The 20,161-nt window shown below is 40.5% G+C and overlaps 1 long non-coding RNA gene and 1 other non-coding gene across 2 annotated transcripts; both read right to left on the bottom strand.

Moving 5' to 3' along the window:
* Positions 1 to 15,672: 15,672 nt before the first annotated feature.
* Positions 15,673 to 19,877, bottom strand: LOC112575284. Its single transcript, XR_003101594.1, has 6 exons — positions 19,723 to 19,877; positions 18,634 to 18,702; positions 17,852 to 17,901; positions 17,584 to 17,628; positions 16,554 to 16,608; positions 15,673 to 15,819 (listed from the first exon to the last, which is right to left on the bottom strand). It is a non-coding gene; the product is annotated as an uncharacterized LOC112575284 (long non-coding RNA).
* Positions 16,923 to 16,997, bottom strand: LOC112576386. Its single transcript, XR_003101826.1, has one exon. It is a non-coding gene; the product is annotated as a small nucleolar RNA SNORD79 (small nucleolar RNA).
* Positions 19,878 to 20,161: the final 284 nt, after the last annotated feature.

The following is a 20,161-nucleotide window of genomic DNA, read 5'->3' as shown; positions in this document are numbered from 1 at the left end:
GCACTATTCGTCAATTATAAGGTATAACGTCTGTAGTCAGCACCAGTGACGACAGACATCCCAAAGAGCATGCGGCACGTAACAGTGCAAAAGTCGTCATTGCTGAATTGGTGAGTAGCGAACCTGTTCTACAGTTTTAGATGAAACATTTTGAATTGAAATATTTTAAAACGTGTAAACAAATGTGTCTGAAAGTCCTATTTTGTTTGTACTGTATAAGTCTTTTTATTATTTGCAGCATAGTAGAAATGAGGACGAGGATCCGGAACAGGTGCAGGCGGAGTAGGTGCAGCAGGCACCGATACAGCAACAAGAGTGGCAGCCAGAGCCGCCATACATAGAACCCAATGTAAGCACTATTCGTCAATTATAGGGTATAACATCTCTGGTCAGTACCAGTGACGACAGACATCCCAAAGAGCATGCGGCACGTAACAGTGCAAAAGTTGTCTTGCAAGGTAAGTATCCTGTTCTCCAGACAATAAATCTACAAAACCTGTATAGATGACTTGTGACTATGATTCCAGGATGGCTGAGCCACACAAAAGAGAGTGTGCCGTGTGCACGAATGACTTCACCATTCCAAAGATTCTACCCTGTGGTCATCTGTTGTGTCGAGAATGTGTCATTTCCTGGATGGACACCAAAGCTGATGCCGGGTGTCCGCTGTGTAGATGTCCTATAGTAGAGCAGTCGGATGGAAGTTCGTCCGACACTGTTGACACCCTGCCGACAGACTTTGTGATGGAAGCGCTGGTGGCGAGCGCTCGTGTGCTGAGTATAGATCACCTTTGTTTTGTGTGTGAGGACGTCAGGGCGGACTTCATCTGTATGCAGTGTCAGGTCATGTTGTGTACAACGTGTACAAAGGCTCATAAAAAAACTTCCTGTAACCCGCAGTCACGATGTGGAGAGTGTCAGCACTGTGACACCTGAACGTCTGGCTGCCAGCCGCCCTGCACTGTGTGCTGACCACGGCGACAAACACGCGGAGTTCTTCTGCGCGAGCACGCCCTCGCTGTTCTGCTCAGCCTGTAAGGCTAACAAACACAAAGTATGCCTAGAAACAAACTATCTTGACGATGAAATTGAATCAGATAAAAACACTGAGCGACTTGACAAAGATTCTGGTAGATTAGCGGAGCAAGAGCTAGAGGGAAGTTATAGGTCAACTGACGTCATGTCTACAAGAAGTTGATGTCGGCAAACAAGAAGACATGGCGGAGGTAGACAAGACATGTGACCGTCTTCAGGAGGTGGTGGAAGATTTCCGTAGGAATCTGAAGGAAAAGACCCGCACGTCCATCTCAAAGTCAGGAATCATTACGTGAGCGCCAAGACTGACATAGCAACCGTTTAGGTAAGCGTGACGTCACCACAAACACATTGTGGACTCGAGTCACGGCAGTGTCCCCACCTGCATCGATACACATGACACAGGCTCTGACAGACAGGGTCAACAGCCTTGACCTCAGCGCCGACTTGCAAAGAAAGGTGTGGGAAATGCCCTTGTGTAGTGTAGAGGTTTTAAACGAGTTGCGGAGACGGATACATCAGGAGCTAATGATGTTGAAGGAGCACTGGACAATGGAATTGACTGTTGGCTCAAATCAACAAAGCCATCAGAAAATTTTATCTTGTCGTTTCCAATGTACCTCCACACACATATGCATGCCTAGACACATTAATTAAGTCACTTTTATTATTATTAAATAATAAACAAATGTAAAAGAAAATGTTTTCTAAACATTTAAACAATAACTCATTCGCTATGCGGCTGCGCAAGCCATTCTACCCAGGTGTACGCAGCGGCGATGACCGGCGAATGAACATCTCCACTGGTATTTTAAAAATATATATATTAATATCCTACATTAACAAACAACTATCTGTGATACCCCATTTTAAAACTCATTTAAAACCGATTTAATTGGTGCAATTTTCAACAAATATACATTTTGTCATAAAAAGTTTCAGTGCTGCAAACAAGTTCAGCAATAAAGTCTTTCAAAAACTGCAAGCTGAAGTGTCCATTGACTTTCATTTCTCCATAATGAAAGAGATGATTTATACTTCAGTGAAAAAAAACAGATGTATAACTCTCATGTGTGGTTAATACAAATTATTGGTAAGGTTCAATACATCTATCCAGTACATAATGTATATTACTGTGTACATCTGTTTTCATCAGCAGAGGCAGCCAGAGCCGCCATACATAGAACCCAATGTAAGCACTATTCGTCAATTATAAAGGTATAACGTCTGTAGTCAGCACCAGTGACGACAGACATCCCAAAGAGCATGCGGCACGTAACAGTGCAAAAAGTCGTCATTGCTGAATTGGGTGAGTAGCGAACCTGTTCTACAGTTTTAGATGAAACATTTGAATTGAAATATTTTTAAAACGTGTAACAAATGTGTCTGAACAGTCTATTTTGTTTGTACTGTATAAGTCTTTTTATTATTTGCAGCATAGTAGAAATGAGGACGAGGATCCGGAACAGGTGCAGGCGGAGTAGGTGCAGCAGGCACCGATACAGCAACAAGAGTGGCAGCCAGAGCCGCCATACATAGAACCCAATGTAAGCACTATTCGTCAATTATAGGGTATAACATCTCTGGTCAGTACCAGTGACGACAGACATCCCAAAGAGCATGCGGCACGTAACAGTGCAAAAGTTGTCTTGCAAGGTAAGTATCCTGTTCTCCAGACAATAAATCTACAAAACCTGTATAGATGACTTGTGACTATGATTCCAGGATGGCTGAGCCACACAAAAGAGAGTGTGCCGTGTGCACGAATGACTTCACCATTCCAAAGATTCTACCCTGTGGTCATCTGTTGTGTCGGAATGTGTCATTTCCTGGATGGACACCAAAGCTGATGCCGGTGTCCGTGTGTAGATGTCTATAGTAGAAGCAGTCAGATGGAAGTTCGTCCGACACTGTGACACCCTGCCGACAGACTTGTGATGGAAGCGCTGGTGGCGAGCGCTCGTGTGCTGAGTATAGATCACCTTTGTTTTGTGTGTGAGGACGTCAGGGCGGACTTCATCTGTATGCAGTGTCAGGTCATGTTTGTACAACGTGTACAAAGGCTCATAAAAAACTTCCTGTAACCCGCAGTCACGATGTGGAGAGTGTCAGCCACTGTGACACTGAACGTCTGGCTGCCAGCCGCCCTGCACTGTGTGCCTGACCACGGCGACAAACACGCGGAGTTCTTCTGCGCGAGCACCGCCTCGCTGTCTGCTCAGCCTGTAAGGCTAACAAACACAAAGTATGCCTAAGAAACAAACTATCTTGACGATGAAATTGAATCAGATAAAATTCACTGAGCGACTTGACAAAGATTCTGGTAGAAGCGGAAGCAAGAGCTAGAGGAAGTTATAGGTCAACTGACGTCATGTCTACAAGAAGTTGATGTCGGCAAACAAGAAGACATGGCGGAGGTAGACAAGACATGTGACCGTCTTCAGGAGGTGGTGGAAGATTTCCGTAGGAATCTGAAGGAAAAGACCCGCACGTCCCATCTCAAAGTCAGGAATACATTACGTGACGCCAAGACTGACATAAGCAACCGTTTAGGTAAGGTGACGTCACACAAACACATTGTGACTCGAGTCACGGCAGTGTCCCCACATCCTGCATCGATACACATGACACAGGCTCTGACAGACAGGGTCAACAGCCTTGACCTCAGCGCCGACTTGCAAAGAAAGGCTGTGGGGAAATGCCCTTGTGTAGTGTAGAAGGTTTTAAACGAGTTGCGAGACGGATACATCAGGAGCTAATGATGTTGAAGGAGCACTGGACAATGGAATTGACTGTTGCTCAAATCAACAAGCCATCAGAAAATTTTATCTGCTCGTTTCCAATGTACCTCCCACACACATATGCATGCCTAGACACATTAATTAAGTCTTTTTATTATTATTAAATAATAAACAAATGTAAAAGAAATGTTTTCTAAACATTTAAACAATAACTCATTCGCTATGCGGCTGCGCAAGCCCATTCTACCCAGGTGTACGCAGCGGCGAATGACCGTGAATGAAATCTCCACTGGTATTTTTAAAAATTTATATATTTAATATCCTACATTAACAACAACTATCTGTGATACCCCATTTTAAAACTCATTTAAAACCGATTTAATTGGTGCAATTTCAACAAATATACATTTTGTTGTCTTGTATTAAAATCAACTGAAAATATATAATGACCGGTAGAAGAAACCGCAGAAGAAGAGGAGAGAGGTTTAATCTCTGGGATCTCTTGGGCCAGGTAAGACCCTCATGCTGCTTCTGATTTTATGTACTGCCTGGGGGAAAAAACCCTATAAAACCCAACAGCTGTATTTACTTTGCCTGCTTGAGAGTACAGTCCTACAGATTCAAATTTTATTTAGAAGCTTCAACTGAAGCGTAGGAAAGAAAACGGTCCAAATAAAATTCACTCAACAGATAGTGAGAAAATTTTTTCCAGATATATTTCCAGCGCTATGTCGAGCAGGGAGCAAGAAACATCAGCACCAGAAGACCCTTTCTTTGAAGTTATTAGGAACCCGAAGGTCTTCCAACTCAAAATTCATGAACTGGCTGACTGGCTGTGCGGAGTGTAAAGCGCCATTTAGAGTTGGAGGAGGAGCCACAATTAAAGACCTGCCTCAAAATTTCATGGGCAACAATCACAGACATTGCACTTTATGTTGCATTATTATTGATTCTATGTTACTAAGTGGGTGCATTTTTTCCGGGTGAATTATTGTTGGCCCTGGACGCAAAGGAAGACTTTTTCAACATGTTGAGACGACTCACAAGAGTCCTAGCTCTACTTGAACTGATGCTGGTGCCGCTGCGCCACAATCGTGGTGCAGAGTGTTAGAAACTATGTGCAGCAGCAGCAAAAGACGAGAAAGGGAGTACTATGACATTTTTTTTGTGGCCAAATTGATACCACAGGTGATGATTTGGTTGAATCTTCTGTATGTAGTGATGGAATTGACTGATGCTCAAATCAACAAGCCATCAGAAAATTTATCTGCTCGCTTCCAATGTACTTCCACACACATATGCATGCCTAGACACATACATTGAGTCAAAATCAACAAGCCATAAGAAAATTTTATCTGGCTGTATCCAACGTACCCCCACACACATATGCATGCCTAGACACATTAATTAAGTCTTTTTATTATTATTCGCAGCAAAAGCTGCTGCCTGCAGGGGGCGAGGTTGATAGTCTCCCCTGCCTACTGCTGGTCATCCCAGCAACCAGGTACAGCGACCTGTCCCGTCTCCCCTGGATTCCCTCCCCCCCACTCCATATCTTACATCAGTACAGAGACGTTAAAGCTTTAGGGTATAAAGTCTCTGTCTGAGATAAGCTCCAGTAATTTTTCTGTTGCTCATGGCTTTTTTACCATTAAAAATAATAATTTGATACATATTTAAGTAAAAACTTCTTTTCATGTGTCTGAAAGTCCTAAACTTGTTTGTACTGTATAAGTCTTTTTATTATTATTTGCAGCACGATAGAAATGAGGACAAGGATCCGGACCAGGTAGGTGCAGGGGGAGCCGATGCAGGTGCCGGAGCTGCAGCCAGAAGAGCCAGACCTGACGCCGGATCCGACGCCAAATCCGCCGTCTCCATCACCGCAATCTATAATAATCTGCAGGTAAATCCGGCGGCAGGAGAAGGAAATGCCACCAGGCCTGCCGCCGTGCCGCCTGCTGTCGTGAAGCCTTCCGTAGTGCAGCCAGCCAATGCCGGCACCAGCAGACCGCAGCCAAGTCACCGCAGGGTGCCTATACGTGAATCATGTTTTGCAGTTGCTGCCCCCAGAAGAGGCATATCGCTTTGAGGCAGACATTGTACAACAGGCGACAAATAGAGTTAGGGAGCGCTTTCCGCTCACAACGCCGAATCCGCCGGCTCCATTGCCGCAGTCGCAGCCGGAGCCGCTATATTACAACTCTATGATCAGCACTATTCGTCATATATTCTTCCTTAGGAATACGACTAGAGCAAATTCAAAAACAGGTTGTGTCCTTAGAAGAAGAGACACATAGTTTGAAAACACAGTGCACAGAACACAAAGAACAGATCAATTAACGCGCTAGAGCAATATTCATGGCGTGACTCGGTGCGTATGTTCGGAATACAAGGCGACACTAAAGAAGAATCTGAGACCGACTGTGAGAAAAAAATATTGTTTTTGATACAGCACGTGCTTGGCCTGAAGGAAATCGACGGTACCAAAATCTCGGCTCTTCATCGAATAGGGAAAATGAGGGAAAATAAACCTCGACCAGTGATTGTGAAATTTGTGTCTCGCAAGGACAGGGACAGTGTTATCAAATCGCGTAGCCGACTTAAAGGCTCCAAAACTGTGATTACAGAGGATCTCACCAACTTAAATGCACAAAGATTAAATCGTCTCAGACAGCACGAGGGAGTGCTAGATGCTTGGTCCGCGGCAGGTGGACGGCTGTTTGTGAAACTGCTGGACTTGTCAATAATGGAAGTGAGGAACGGCAACACAAACACTATCGAGAAAAAACTGCTAGGGATAACCAAGGAAGATCACCAACAGAAACATTAGAGTGGGGATCGGAGCAGACAGCGTGGTCATCGTCCGGGAGAACAGCGACGGCGGGTAAAGGCACCGATAAGAGAGACGGAAATATCTACGAGCGAGGAGAGCAGGGGACAGCACCAGCACGAAGAGAACGGGGAACAGCGCCCACTTCCGGGCGAGGTCGGTGGCTAGTCATGGGAATTGCAGGCAGAACAATGGAAGGTTCGTTCATGCAAAGTGCCGCATAACTGTCATAACAATGTGAGCAAAGATTTTCTGCTTGAGGCATCTGATGAAACCAGCTATAGTGGTGACGCTGACATGGGGTCCACGGATAGTTGGTGCATTGTGTTGGTGGAGACTGATAATTCGTGGATATAATTATTTCAATCTGTTCTCAAAACCTGTATGTAAGTGAATTTTAGGATGTTTTATGAGTTGACCTTCTTTCCTTTCTTATATATATATAAAAGTCTAGGAGTAAGAGGACAGGAATTATTAAACCACATAGTATTTAGTATAGAATACTATATTTTGTAAGTCCTGCTTTCTATTTATCTATGATACACCCCTTTAAGGAAAGAGGGCCAAAGAAAACAGAGTTGGGCGATTTAGGAAGGGGAAAAATACTAACTCTAACACACAGGTGCACAGGGGAACCTGCATTAATATCCCACTCTGTAACAAAATGCATCATCAACATTGGCTCGACACTAAATATCGCTAATGGCAAAACATGCCAGTACTCTTTTTGTTTTTTACCTTTACTTATGTCTTTGTTACTTTTCTTTCACCCTTTTGTACTGTCTACTTCTGTCCACATGTGTCATACCTGGTTTTGCTTTTTGACACCAAGTACATTGTTCTTTGTTTACAGTTAATAGTCAGACCAAGAATAGATGGTATAATATGACAACTGTATTGTTGCCTAGAAACAAAATTAAAAATGACAAGCATTAAGATTTGCTCAGTTAATTGTCAGGGACTGGGTAACTTACAGAAAAGGAAAGATGTATATTTAACTATATTAGACAAAAAAATTATTCAATATATTTCCTACAAGATACACACTTTCACCCTAAGCAAGAAAGGTATATTAGATCTGAATGGGGGTATACCTGCCTTTTTGCATCCAACAGCACCTCCTCTAGAGGTGTTGGAATTTTATTTAAAAATAATTTTGAATTTAAAGTTAATAAAGTGTATAAAGATGAGAAAGGAGATTATATTTTGGCAATAATAGAAATTATGGGAGAGAACCTATTATTAGTCAACATTTATTAATTCCTATGGCCCAGCAGTCTCAGACCGAGTTACTCATGTGAAAAGGGGAGAGAAGTGGGTGCAGTGTGGGCATTAGTAAGTCAGTGACTACAGGTGATTGGATATAGCTAGGTAGCACTAGCAGAATGGCAGGAAGTAAGTCTGAAGTATCCTTGACCAATCATAAGAGAGGATGATCCTCGCAGAGGAGATTGAGCAGAATTAGCGAGAATAAAGAATGTTTGGGACATAGCAACACACTCCACCATTTGAGAAGGGGGGGGGGGGGGATTTGGTGTTTTACGCCGTGCCAGCAACTGAGGCTATATTACGGCAAGCAGCCAGCCCTGTAAACAGATGACACGTGCAGAGAAAGAACAGCATGCCCGAGATGAGAAATGAACTCTGGGCAGCCAACCTTCACTGTATTGGTGACAGGCGCTAACAGCACTAACCGTTGCGCCACAGGGCCGCTCCACCATTTGAGAAACTGTGTAACATTGCATATTGTTGGATAGAGCTTTCAATTGCCTTTCAAATAAAGGCTAGGTCAAGGCTGATAGAAGGTTCTCATGCTATGATTTGAGCTCTTTTCTAGACAAGACAAAGGATCGGAAATGTCCTTATATAGACGTATGTATAAACATACTTTGCATATACCCAATCAGAATTCATGCCAACCTTGATGGGGTCATAGGCTACATGTACGAACGCTCTTCGAAAGTTTTCCAGGGTTCCCAGGGATCAGGGATGGTGCCAGGTAAGGACCTCATAAGAACCTTTCATGCATTTGTAAAGACCTAAGAGATAATCATCAATGCATTAGTTTTTCTCACGTGTGGTCGGAAAGAGGTATTATTTATGAATCTTTGGTCTTCTCTATTTTCTGAGATACATGTATTACTATTCCAGTAATAAATAATCAAAGAGTTAATTTTGATGCCTATCTGGCGTATTTAGATAACTTAAAAAGTATCTTTAAGGTGCTGATAACATACACCGTTAATGTTAATGTTCCAAGTTTTATAGAAATCTAAGTAATAATAATTGCAAGACCTGAAAGCCATTCTTTCGTGTAATATAAAAGTCAGTTCATGTCTCTCTATCACACTCAAAAGAGGAAAGAGAGAGAAATAGAGCTATGCACAATACTAGAAGATCAAGGCTCTGGTTCAAGAAAGAGATAAGTATCTAAAGACATTTTGAAAGAAAAGTGCATTTTTTGCGAATACGGAGGGGCAACTAGTGTAGTACAGATGTGTAGACCAAATGTTTTTTAAATTAAGGTGACTACAAAAATCTGCGCTATCCCATAAAGTATAAACAAATTTTTTTACCTCAGGTGCCTGGCCTTAATTGAAGATGAGGATAATAACGATGTCACAGTTTTTAATTTCAGTTTCTTTGAAGTCTCTTTTTTCCATCAGAAATTAGGTGATGAACTGGTTGCGGGGGTTGGGGGGGAGAGAGGGAATTAGCACACAGTCGTTTGGTATACAGAGGTTGATACAGTGCAGCAAAAAGATGGATAATCCAAGATAATTTTCCAAAAAATGAATAAAACGTATACACAGCAGTTCAGCATGCAGAATTCCAACGAGGAAACGTAGCCACACAATTCTGCCATAATACTACAGTAAATTCCAGAAAATTCACAGGGCACAGAAACACAGTTGTCACCTCCTTGAAATATGCTAGTTTTGTTCTCTCCTCTGCTTTCTACCCCGACTCTTTCTGCTGCTGCTTTTTTCGATGATGTTATCTGAAGCCACCATGCACCCATTGTTCTTCTGTACAGCTTCTGAAGATAATAAAAATGGAAAAATTGGGATTTGTAAATTGTGACCCTCCACAACGAAATGAATCTTAAGTCCCGCGGAGCAGTTTTGTGCTAGAAGCCCCGAAAGGTGATAGGGGTCAGTTTTGTACAGTTTGTTTTTTCTTTAAAAATGAATTCCTTGGTTATTAAACTATCAGGAAAATATACTGTTATGTTAAAATAAAAGTTAGAAATCGACTTAAAATACATTTCAATCGAGGTACCCTACTGCGATCCGTACTAATTTCTGCAGAACAAAAACAAAATTAACACGCTGTCATAGCCCCATCGTGTTATACCTTGCCAGAAAGCGCGGTGTCTGTATGTTCAACTTCTTTAAAGAACGATTCAAATATTAAATGCCTCGCTTCAACATCGAGTCTTGCTCAAAGTTCTATATCTTGCTACACCGCGGCACAGTACAGTACAACTCACCCACATGGATAGTGCTACAGTCCGGCAGTCACCCGCTCTCCACAGCAGAATCTGAAGCATACACCCGTCGAACGTAGACATTGGTGGTGTCAGCCGAATACACGTACTGTATTTCCGCCAGCTCCTGAACTTCCCACAACTCCCGGCGGTCACTGCTGGCTTCAACTCAACATCAGAACCAGCCTCTCAGTGCCCCCGTCTTGTGGTCAGTCGTGGCTGAGTATACACATAGTACCTTGCCTATTTGCACGGTCTCCAACCGCTTTCTCTTCGAAACTTTTCCCGCCTTGGTAAGAAAAAACGCTTCGAGAGACGCTACGCTCTGGGGTCACCACATAGTCTCCCAGGGGCTGCAACCAATAGCCAGCGCCCACGACACCTAAGCCACGCGCACTCAAGCAGACGTGGCGTGACGTAGCAAGAACATGACGTCAGGCGCTGCTACCGTCAGCAGGAGAATGACTTTTCCCGCGCACCGGATTTAAAAAAAGCCTGAAACAAGACGTCAACCGTCGTCTGTTGCTAGCTACCTTTCTAAAATAGGAGCGTCCCCAAGCACTGAGAGAAAGGCCTAGAACCAAAGTATGACACGCGACACGATGGTAAATGAAAACTACAACTTGGCTAATAATCAGTCTGCAACTGATTTAAGGTGGCTGATGAGGAAATAGAGATTATAGAGTATATTAGAGGCTATGTGCTATGAAAAAGAAAAAAGAAAAATGTTTTTTTTCATGTTTAAAAAAACTCACACTACATGAACCTGACACCAGAACAGAAGCTTCTGCTGTGAAATCAATGACACATTCTGAATAGAGGGTGACTTACAGAATTAAAACCCACGTGATTCAAATTTTTCTGAAGTTCAAGTCTACATTTAGACAGTGCTTTGATGGACAGGTGGATTTTTTTTTCCTTTTCACCAGGCCTTTTCATATTGCCTACTTTGCTGTGAAAAGAAAATGCCGTTTGCAAACATATTTAGTAAAATGGAAATTAAAATATCTTTACAATCAATTAAGCCCATAAGAATTTAAATTGTTATTTAAAAAAATTAATGCATACTGAGTTGATTTTTCGCAAACGTCGCAATGAAGGGAAAAACTTCGGAAGACTTCGGAAGCGTGACGTCAGCAGCCTGGGCAGACCGCGCAAAATAAAACCCCTTCGTCTCAATCTTTGACAGCTATGAAACTTGTTCTGGTGCTAATTCAACAACTTTTAAACACTATGAAGGGCTGCATAAAGTTAATTGCGACATGCAATTGAAGTACAATGACAGGTGTTTCCCCAATCGCCTGTTTCTCCCACAGAAACAAGCCATTTCATATATTTTATATGCAACCCTGAGCAAAACACAAGCTTAATTATTCTTAAGTATATTGCTGTGGCACAATATATGTGTACAGACTATCATTCGAGAAAAGAATCGTACATAACAGTATACTGCCTTCTGATAGCTCATTCTCCTCAAAGTTTGAATTGATGGTAGTAAATAAAACAGGAAAACAAAACAGTTTTTGGTTTGAGCAAAATTAAGTGAAAAGAATGTTCACTCGTATATCATGTTATTTACTTACAACATATTCTTACTAATCAATGAAGTTATATAAACAGGTATGCTTTGTTATAAATTTTGAATTCTTATGATCAAGATACAGGGTAGTAAGAAAGAAATGTAAACAGTATTACCATCTGCTTTCCAGTTATCCATGCTGGTAGAAAATACTGGCAGGTTTTTAGTTAATAATGTAACTAATAATTGAATATTGGACTCTATACAGTTCGTCTAGATTATGATGTGCTTCTTGCATTGTATTGTATATTGTTTGGATTCCGCTTGAAACCGGCCGAAGGCCTTTTCCAGAAATAAAATCAATTAATTGTTTCTTTCCCCGTATTTTGCATCTAGCAGGGAGACTTCTGTGGTCAGACAAACACTATCCCTGTAAATCCACCGCTTGACCTAGCACGAATAGCTATTTTACTGTACTTCATTAAAGTGTATGTTCAATAAATTGAAAAGGGCTTGAAAAACGAGAGTGTGGTATTTGTTGTAAATGAGAGACAAAATTTTACGCGCTCGCGTGTGTACGCGCGTTTGTTTACAACATATCATAGAATAGAAGTAGTAGGCTCTGGCTATGCTCGGGTTCGTGGCATTCAGGATGATTATGTGTCGGGGTAGGTAGCAGTTCCGTTGGTGTAAGATGCCAACTATACAAATCGATGAACTCCGCGATTGTGATTGCAGGTATAAGGACGAGTCACCGTGAACGAAAAGGTGTGTTGATCCTTAGTGTGTTCGCATAGACTGCTTTTCGACATGATCGGGGGTCAATCACGATTGTGCGGACTGTCATCAGTAGTTTTATGTGTAGATCACTTCCAATAGCGCCCTCTTATTGCTGTACACAAACACACACCGACTACATGAGCACAACTTCCTTGACTGCACCAACAAGTTTTCCCAAAATGGCAAGAACAGTTGTTGCAGATCAGGAAAATCTTCAGAGGGAAGAATGAAGCAGGCAATGTTAGAGAAGAATTAAAGTAGCACAATGCTCCTAAAAAAAAAAAAAAACAACAGTTATACGTACTTTCACACTACAATGGGTGTTCGTTAGAAAAATCACGCCAAAAAAGACGACCAACGGACCACCTAACACCACCTGCATCTGTATCTTTCTGGGCAAACCAATGTTACAAGATTTTCCCTAGCTTGGCCCAATCTTGCGTGTTTGCTGGGAGTTATTCAGAAAAGAACGGTTGAACAAAATGGTAAATTACATATTACACCTAATGTATAAGAGACAATGCAGACAGAGAAAAGGGGGCAAAGACAGGAGTAGATGAGATATAGGAACAACAGACACAAATGCAAACTGGATACAAGCTGTCAGCTTCCTTTCTAAAAGTAAGGTTAGACAGGAAGGCTTTGGTTACTTCTGGGACTCTAAAGTTCAACTTCCAATAATATAGAAATTTTTCTTGAATATATCATTTCTTAATATGTATTGGATGTATCTTTTTCCGCTACGAGACGGGCGGAGAGGATGGAATCAGTCAAAGTGACGAGAGCCGTCCCGTGACACGTAAGACACCTATGACCACAAAATAACAATGTTAGCAAAACAGAAACCTATGTGAATAAGCAGCTAGTAGAGATAAGCAGCTTCCTTTAAGTGGAGAACAGCCTTGTAGCATTGTAGTAATTGTAGAAATTTTGGCTTTCCTTCGTCGGGTGCGTTATCTAATGTACCTAGCGTTGTGTTGGTGCGGTTTTTTTAATTTATTTTTTTGTTTTTTGCTCATCTACTGCACACCCGCACCTAGCCGACCTTGGAATGTACAAACGTCCCTGCATTTTCCCGAACAAAAGTGTGTTTTCTTCTGCTATATCACAGCTACGGACGACACAAATCTCGTTCACTATTTTCGCATGACCAGAACATAAGTGCGAGCATTCTTGTCGAAAGACATGCTCCCACAAGTAAATAGGTTCAAAGACAGATTTATTTACATTACTTACACATACACAACTGCTATTTCTATTATAGTCCACCTACCTAGCCTACTGAATTTTAGTACCAAATTCCCCGGGGTGGGTGAAGAGGTGCCACACATAAGTATGCCCGCGCGATTTTCTATTTGCCTGTACCTATAAATCTGTCATTTGGCTTGTGTTAAACCATCGTCGATTTGTTTTCCCTGGAAGATTATTCATTCATATCTTCTTTTACACACGGTTTGAGCGGTTAACGCCTGTCACCAATACAGTGAAGGATGGCTGTCCTAGGTTCAGCTCTCGTCTCGGGCACGTTGTTCTTTCTGTGTAAGTTACATCTGTTTACAGGGCTGGCTGCCTTGCCGTGATATAACCTTCGTTGCTGGCTCGGCGTAAAACACCAATCCCAATCTTTTACACAATATCGTCGGGGACATAGAGACAGTTCTTGCATCATTCCTTCTGAGTGGCATGTTTAGTCTTTTATTTTATGTTTGTTCTTCTCTTAACCCTCATTGTCTTTGTCCTCGCTCAAGAGATTCCCAGAGGATGCTCTTCACTGAAGAACCAACCAAAATGGCACTAGTCAAGACATTAAAAAGCGCAAATGGGGCTGAATAGGACACACCCTGCGCAAATCAGCTGACACCATTGCCAAGCAGGCACTTGACTGGAACCCTCAAGGACAGAGGAGAGTTGGGAGACAGAAGCAGACTTGGAAAAGAACAGTACAAAGTGAGGGAAAGGATATCTGTGCTGTCCAAAGCCGGGTCCTATGGTGAGGTGTTGTTGCGGCCCTATGTCCCTCGAATAGTAACATGGACTACTTATCTTCGGCATCCCTACTATCTAGCAAACTGTATGATATTGCTTCTTTAAATCATGTCCAATGTGTCAATCGCTGCTGTGGCCTTTGCGATCCATGTGCTTAATTCAACGGTTTGATCAAGAAGAGACCAAATTCTAATGTGTTGATTAGGGAAAGAAAGCTGTAGGATTTTCACCAAGAGGGATATAGACGCCAAGTATTCAGTTGCTAAATATTCCGTCATTATGCACTTACTATATATATTTTTTACGAATGTGTGCTCTATTGTCTTATTGGATGCTGTAGTCATAGCCACATAAGGTTCGGGGTTCTTTATCATCCTTTGTTGTCTTGCCCATCCCTTTAAAGCCGGAAATAGTGTAAACATAACAGTTTTCAATTTTGTCAGCTAGTTGAATTATCTTTTTGTCAGTGCTGTTCGGTCTTTCTTGTTAAATCATATCTTAAGGTCTTACATCAAGATCAGTTCTAACACTTTTTTTTATCTTCATCAGAAAGAAATTACCAATCAAAAGGATGAGGGGGAAAGTTTTAAGGTTACAGATGAAGGCTGTGACCTCTTTCCACCATCCATACTTTTTTGTTACACCTTATTTGCTTTCCACGCAACAGCATACCTACTCCCATATATACATGACAGTATTGACTTGATGATTACATGTCACAATCTATTAGGACTGCAATGGAAAATCATTTAGCACTACTCAACTTGAAAGCCAATGCAGTTACTGAAGCGCAAATGCTTACTTTGTATGTAAAACCAGAGGTCACAATATGCCAAGATGGTTCATCTGACTAAATTTAAATCCCAAGCTATGCACAAATAATAAATGTTATTTTCTTTTCATTCAACTGGATTGTTCGCCCTTAGTCTGCTTTGCTCCAGCACAGGCTATTTTGTTTTCTTGCCAAATGTATGAAAGATTAACCTCATAAAATGGGTCAACCTTAGCAATTAAGCCTACAGCTTGGGGGTGAGTGCAATGACCAAACACTCTGTAACTTGATCTATGGGCAGAACTGTGATTGAAAACTTTTTTGCTTAAGTGTGCACAGGTCTGCAAGTGCTACAGGAAATGCCCTGGAAAAGCGAAGATGGCCGATGCACTGATTGCTTGCCCAAAAGTTTGGGATTGCATTGTTACAGCATGCAAAGTTTTTAATTGCTTATTGGTTTTTCAAGCAAACACTCGTGAAGAATGTAGAATGCTCACAAATTCAAAAACATTAAAAAACATTTTAACATCTTTTTAATGCAATAAAAATTGTTATCATTGCAATGGCTTAATTTGTGAAGTAGGACATCACAATAGCTCTTCTTTTTGATGCTGCAAGCTGAACTCTCCCCAGTGAACACACCTCTAAGGATTTGGCACATCACTGCAGTAAAACAGTAAAATAAAAAGTTAAAACAACAGCTACTTTACATTTTTTAATTAAATGAAAGATAGTAAGAAATGCCCAAATCAGATAAGATAAATAATCACGCAATATCATTTGTCCCTATCTTAGCATCATCACTTTAGGGCAAATAGTAACATGCTTGTTTTTGCAACCAAAAAAAAAAAATGGGGGTGGGCATGTTTAGTCTCGATCAAGAAAAATTTCAAATTTTTACACTTAACTGCTTATAAAACAGAGTCATCAGACACATGGAACAGGCAGTTAGAATCATGACTGATCATATGGCGGAATTTTTGTCATCATCAACTCTTTGCACGTAAATCAAGGATTTTTTTAAAAATTTGTCAACATTTGGTTAGAGTCAACACTACTTAACATGTAACAGTACACTCGTATACACTAGTCTATATCATTAACATTATGCTCACATACACTGCAACAGCCAAAATACTATTCTGCTAGGGTAATCTTACCTTATCGTAGTAAAGCCCAAACCCCAAAATAATCTAGAACATTTGAAAGGTTGCTCTTTAAGGCAAGGATTTACAAAATCAAACAAAAGATGAAGACACATGAACAGTGGGTATAGTAAGGGTGGGCTGTGTCAGATAGGGGCGAAGATTTGCATCACCAACAGTAAGCTGAACTATGAAATCATCATCCACAGCCACCCACAACAGTAATTGAACAGCAATATCCTGTGTACAAACCTTGAAGAATGACACCTTTACTTTTGACACATTCCACCTCATGAATTAGAAGGCACTGCAACAAAATACTGATCAGTCAATTTAAAAAAAAAAAAGCCAAAAACAAAAAACAAACAAATGAATGAAAATGTCTCAGATACTAAAGTTTCAGTCAGCACATCAGAGAGAGAGTTCAGAGTATCATCACAGACACTTTGCCTAATGATATAAATTGCTCCTTGCAGTTACACCCATGAATGCCTTTTTAGATCTTAAAACCGGCACAGCACATTTACTAAATTTCAATGAAATAAGTTTGCATATAGGTATGCCATGTTGCACTGCTGTTTCAACTTAACAAAATCACGTTAGACCACCTATCACCATAAATGCAGCATCAGAATGTTGCTCATCAACAAAATCAGAGAGATTCCCATTTAACACAAAGTATCATCACCTGCCGCAGAAAGAAAGCGTACTCGATGTTTCTTGCAACTGAGTACTATACCAGTAGCACATTAGTTTTAAAACACTGTAAGAAAATCATCACTAAGAAACATTCTTACAAACAAAGCACTACACTTACAAAGAGACTACTAAAAACCAGCCAGTGGAAAATTTTTAATCAAAGATGGTCTTTTCTCAATCTTTATTAGATTGCTGGAGGAGGGTGTTAACTACTCTTCTTCCTGATAAGTGACACTTATTCGCTTTAACTCAACCTAAGTAACAACTCCAAAACAGCTGGGTTTAAACAGTGAGCTGAGTAATGTCACAACACTGGGTAGATGAGAAAACTTTCCTTTAAGGAGAAAAAAAATCACAGTGAGCAAACACAAGCTGACTCATGTCAACTGAAAAACACAAGGATGGCAGGTGTCTCAGTCGGGGGCATTCCTTATCGATCACAAAATGATCAGAAAATGCATTCATCATTAACGCCAGCCAGCACATTAACGCATTATTTCCAAAGATACCAAACCTAAGACACACACACAAAAAAAGCCACACACAACAGTGTAAGAATTCCGAGAACATCTTTTGTACATACCTCTTACACCAACCATGAGCAAGAGCTGACTTGGTATGCTGTCACCTAAAACACATATGCTGAAGTTAGCAAATTGCATTCAAGCAAATAAGTTTGATATCTAATGTGCTCGGATCAGAAAGAATTGCCGCTGATTGTTTCATAATAAATCAAATGGTAATTCCATTTATCATCACAGCAAGCACAAGCATAAAATTGAGCACTTCAAGACACTCCATTCATTTTCAACAGCAAACTTTTATCAACGGACAAGGCAACATGCACATACCTGTCAGTAGCAAACCAAGTGCAGTTTTCATGTGCCGGCCAAGTCACCACCTTCCAAAAAAAAAAAAAAAAAGATAAGCGCCATTGCATGCAACACTAATCCATATTTAAGTGAATTATTGAATGCCCTCCTCAGAAAAATTAGCCGCAGATGGTTTCATTTGGAGATCAAACGGTAATTCCAAGTTTCATCACAGAGAGCACAAAAACAAATTTATTATTAAAAGGTATAAATTTTTAACCCTGTGAAAAACTATTGCTACAATCTATGCTTCAAAAATGTGTTCCATAAAAATTAGACAACTCTGCCCAGGGAGTCGACCCCTTTCCTTTTGGCTTTTAGTTGACAGACCCATAAGGCAAGAAAACCAGGTCATGCAACGGGACAGAAATGGCATGTAATATGGCTTGGGTTTTACATACACGGTACTATTCATCAAAACTAAACAAAAAAACAAAAAAAAAAAACAAAAAACAACAAAAAAAAACAACCTCTTAATCTTGGAAACTTAGCCATGTTGGTAAGAAATGAAAATTAGCAAGTCTTTGTAACAATTAGTACTTAATCATGCATGACAATCGTGAAACACTAGAGTTTTTTTTTTAGAAGAGAACTGACTTGCAACACCAGCTAAGTATTTTACTTAAAACAGATCAAGTTTCAGTTGATAATGCGACATCAATGCAGATCAGTGTCAGAAAAGTAAGTACATCATTAACTTGACCAGGATACAATGATGTACTCAACCCTATAACAGTAATCATGCATGACAATTAACCCACCTCTTCTATGTGAAAGCCTGAGCCAGCTGTTCCTAAATGCACAAAGACCTGCTAAATGATTAGCAAAGCCTGAAAATGAAAATTAACATAAAATCAGAACAATGTTTTTGCAACAGCTCTTTGTAGAAAAGGCTTTTACTATTCGTACTTGCGTCGCCAACTGTACACTACTGACATCAAAACAGTGGATTCAGTGACAAAAATAGTTGATATCACTTGCAGGTTTATTTTTACATACATAATCTGAAGCAGTCGTCATGGATTGCTTATACAGCTGCCCCCATCTTTTGCTATAAATGCCACAAAAGGTTAAAGAATGTTTTTACTTGGAAAAAAGATCTTACGTCTTTGGTTTCCACTCAAAGCAATCTTCACCTCTTTAAATACATTAACCAAATGAAGTACTAGGGTGTAAAAAAAGTTACCGGCGCAGATTTGAGAAGTTACAAAATGAACGATTTGGAGGACTCGCACCCTTTGCAATCTTGCCATGATTTATGCAAAAAGAACCTGATCATTTAATCTAAAAGCACACTTTGCCTCAGACCTGAAGACAGGTGGTTAGATTTTCGTCATTCCTCAATGTCAAGAGTAGCAAATATGGTCATCACAGGCAGTTTCTTGTAACAACGCTAATATACAGCAGCATTCCTTTGGTCAGAAAACCCACGACAGTAAGATTTTCAAACGGAACATTCGTGCCACTAGTCCTATTGGCTACCGCATTTCCTCCCACATCCGTGGACTGCTAAAGATCACTAACCACTAACATCACGAACCTTCTGGTAACGAATAGAGCCGAAAATTTCGTTAAAATCGCTATTTTGGCATCAGTGGACATTTAAAAGATATGTGCTGTCCCTGTCTGATAACTTAGCAAACGAATCAATTATTCTAATTGGCAGGTAAGTCGAGTGGCAATCATTGATTAAAGTGAATATCAAGCATCGTTTGATATGAACAGGTCAGGAACCACGTGCACTTCGTAGTTAACGAAGTGGTAAAATAATTATTTTCGCGACAAGAAATGGCCTACAACCTTAATATCTTTTATCGCCTTTCAATGATAAAGAGACAAGCAATAATCACCTTCTTTCATTGTGAGTTCATTTATGAACGATATCATCTGAAGATTCTCCATTCTACTATAGGCTCTGGTCCGACCGGCTCCACCAACGTGAGAGGAAAGAACGAGAAGGAGGAAGTCACGTGCTATTAAGAGGGCGACGGAAGTACAATGTTTCTCGAAACTTCGAGATATAACGAGAACCACGTCTTAAGCGACTTTTTCAGTTATTTATACAATATTTGGTATATTTGTAATTAGCATGCAATCGATTTGAAAATTTTTTTTAAGCATCTAAAATTATTGTAGAATACTGAACTCAGAATTAGTTTAATGATAAATAAACAAAATGTGAAGAAACACGTGAAAACGTTAGAAAAATACAAACTATTTATAGTGTTTTTTCTAATATGAGTATGCTAATACAAAATATTTTTGTTTTCGTTTATCTGATAAATCTTT

The sequence above is a fragment of the Pomacea canaliculata genome, linkage group LG11 (genome assembly GCF_003073045.1).
Source record: "Pomacea canaliculata isolate SZHN2017 linkage group LG11, ASM307304v1, whole genome shotgun sequence".
Lineage (NCBI taxonomy): Eukaryota > Metazoa > Mollusca > Gastropoda > Architaenioglossa > Ampullariidae > Pomacea > Pomacea canaliculata.
Note: the sequence above shows the minus strand (reverse complement) of the source record. Positions and strands in the feature narration are given on the sequence as shown.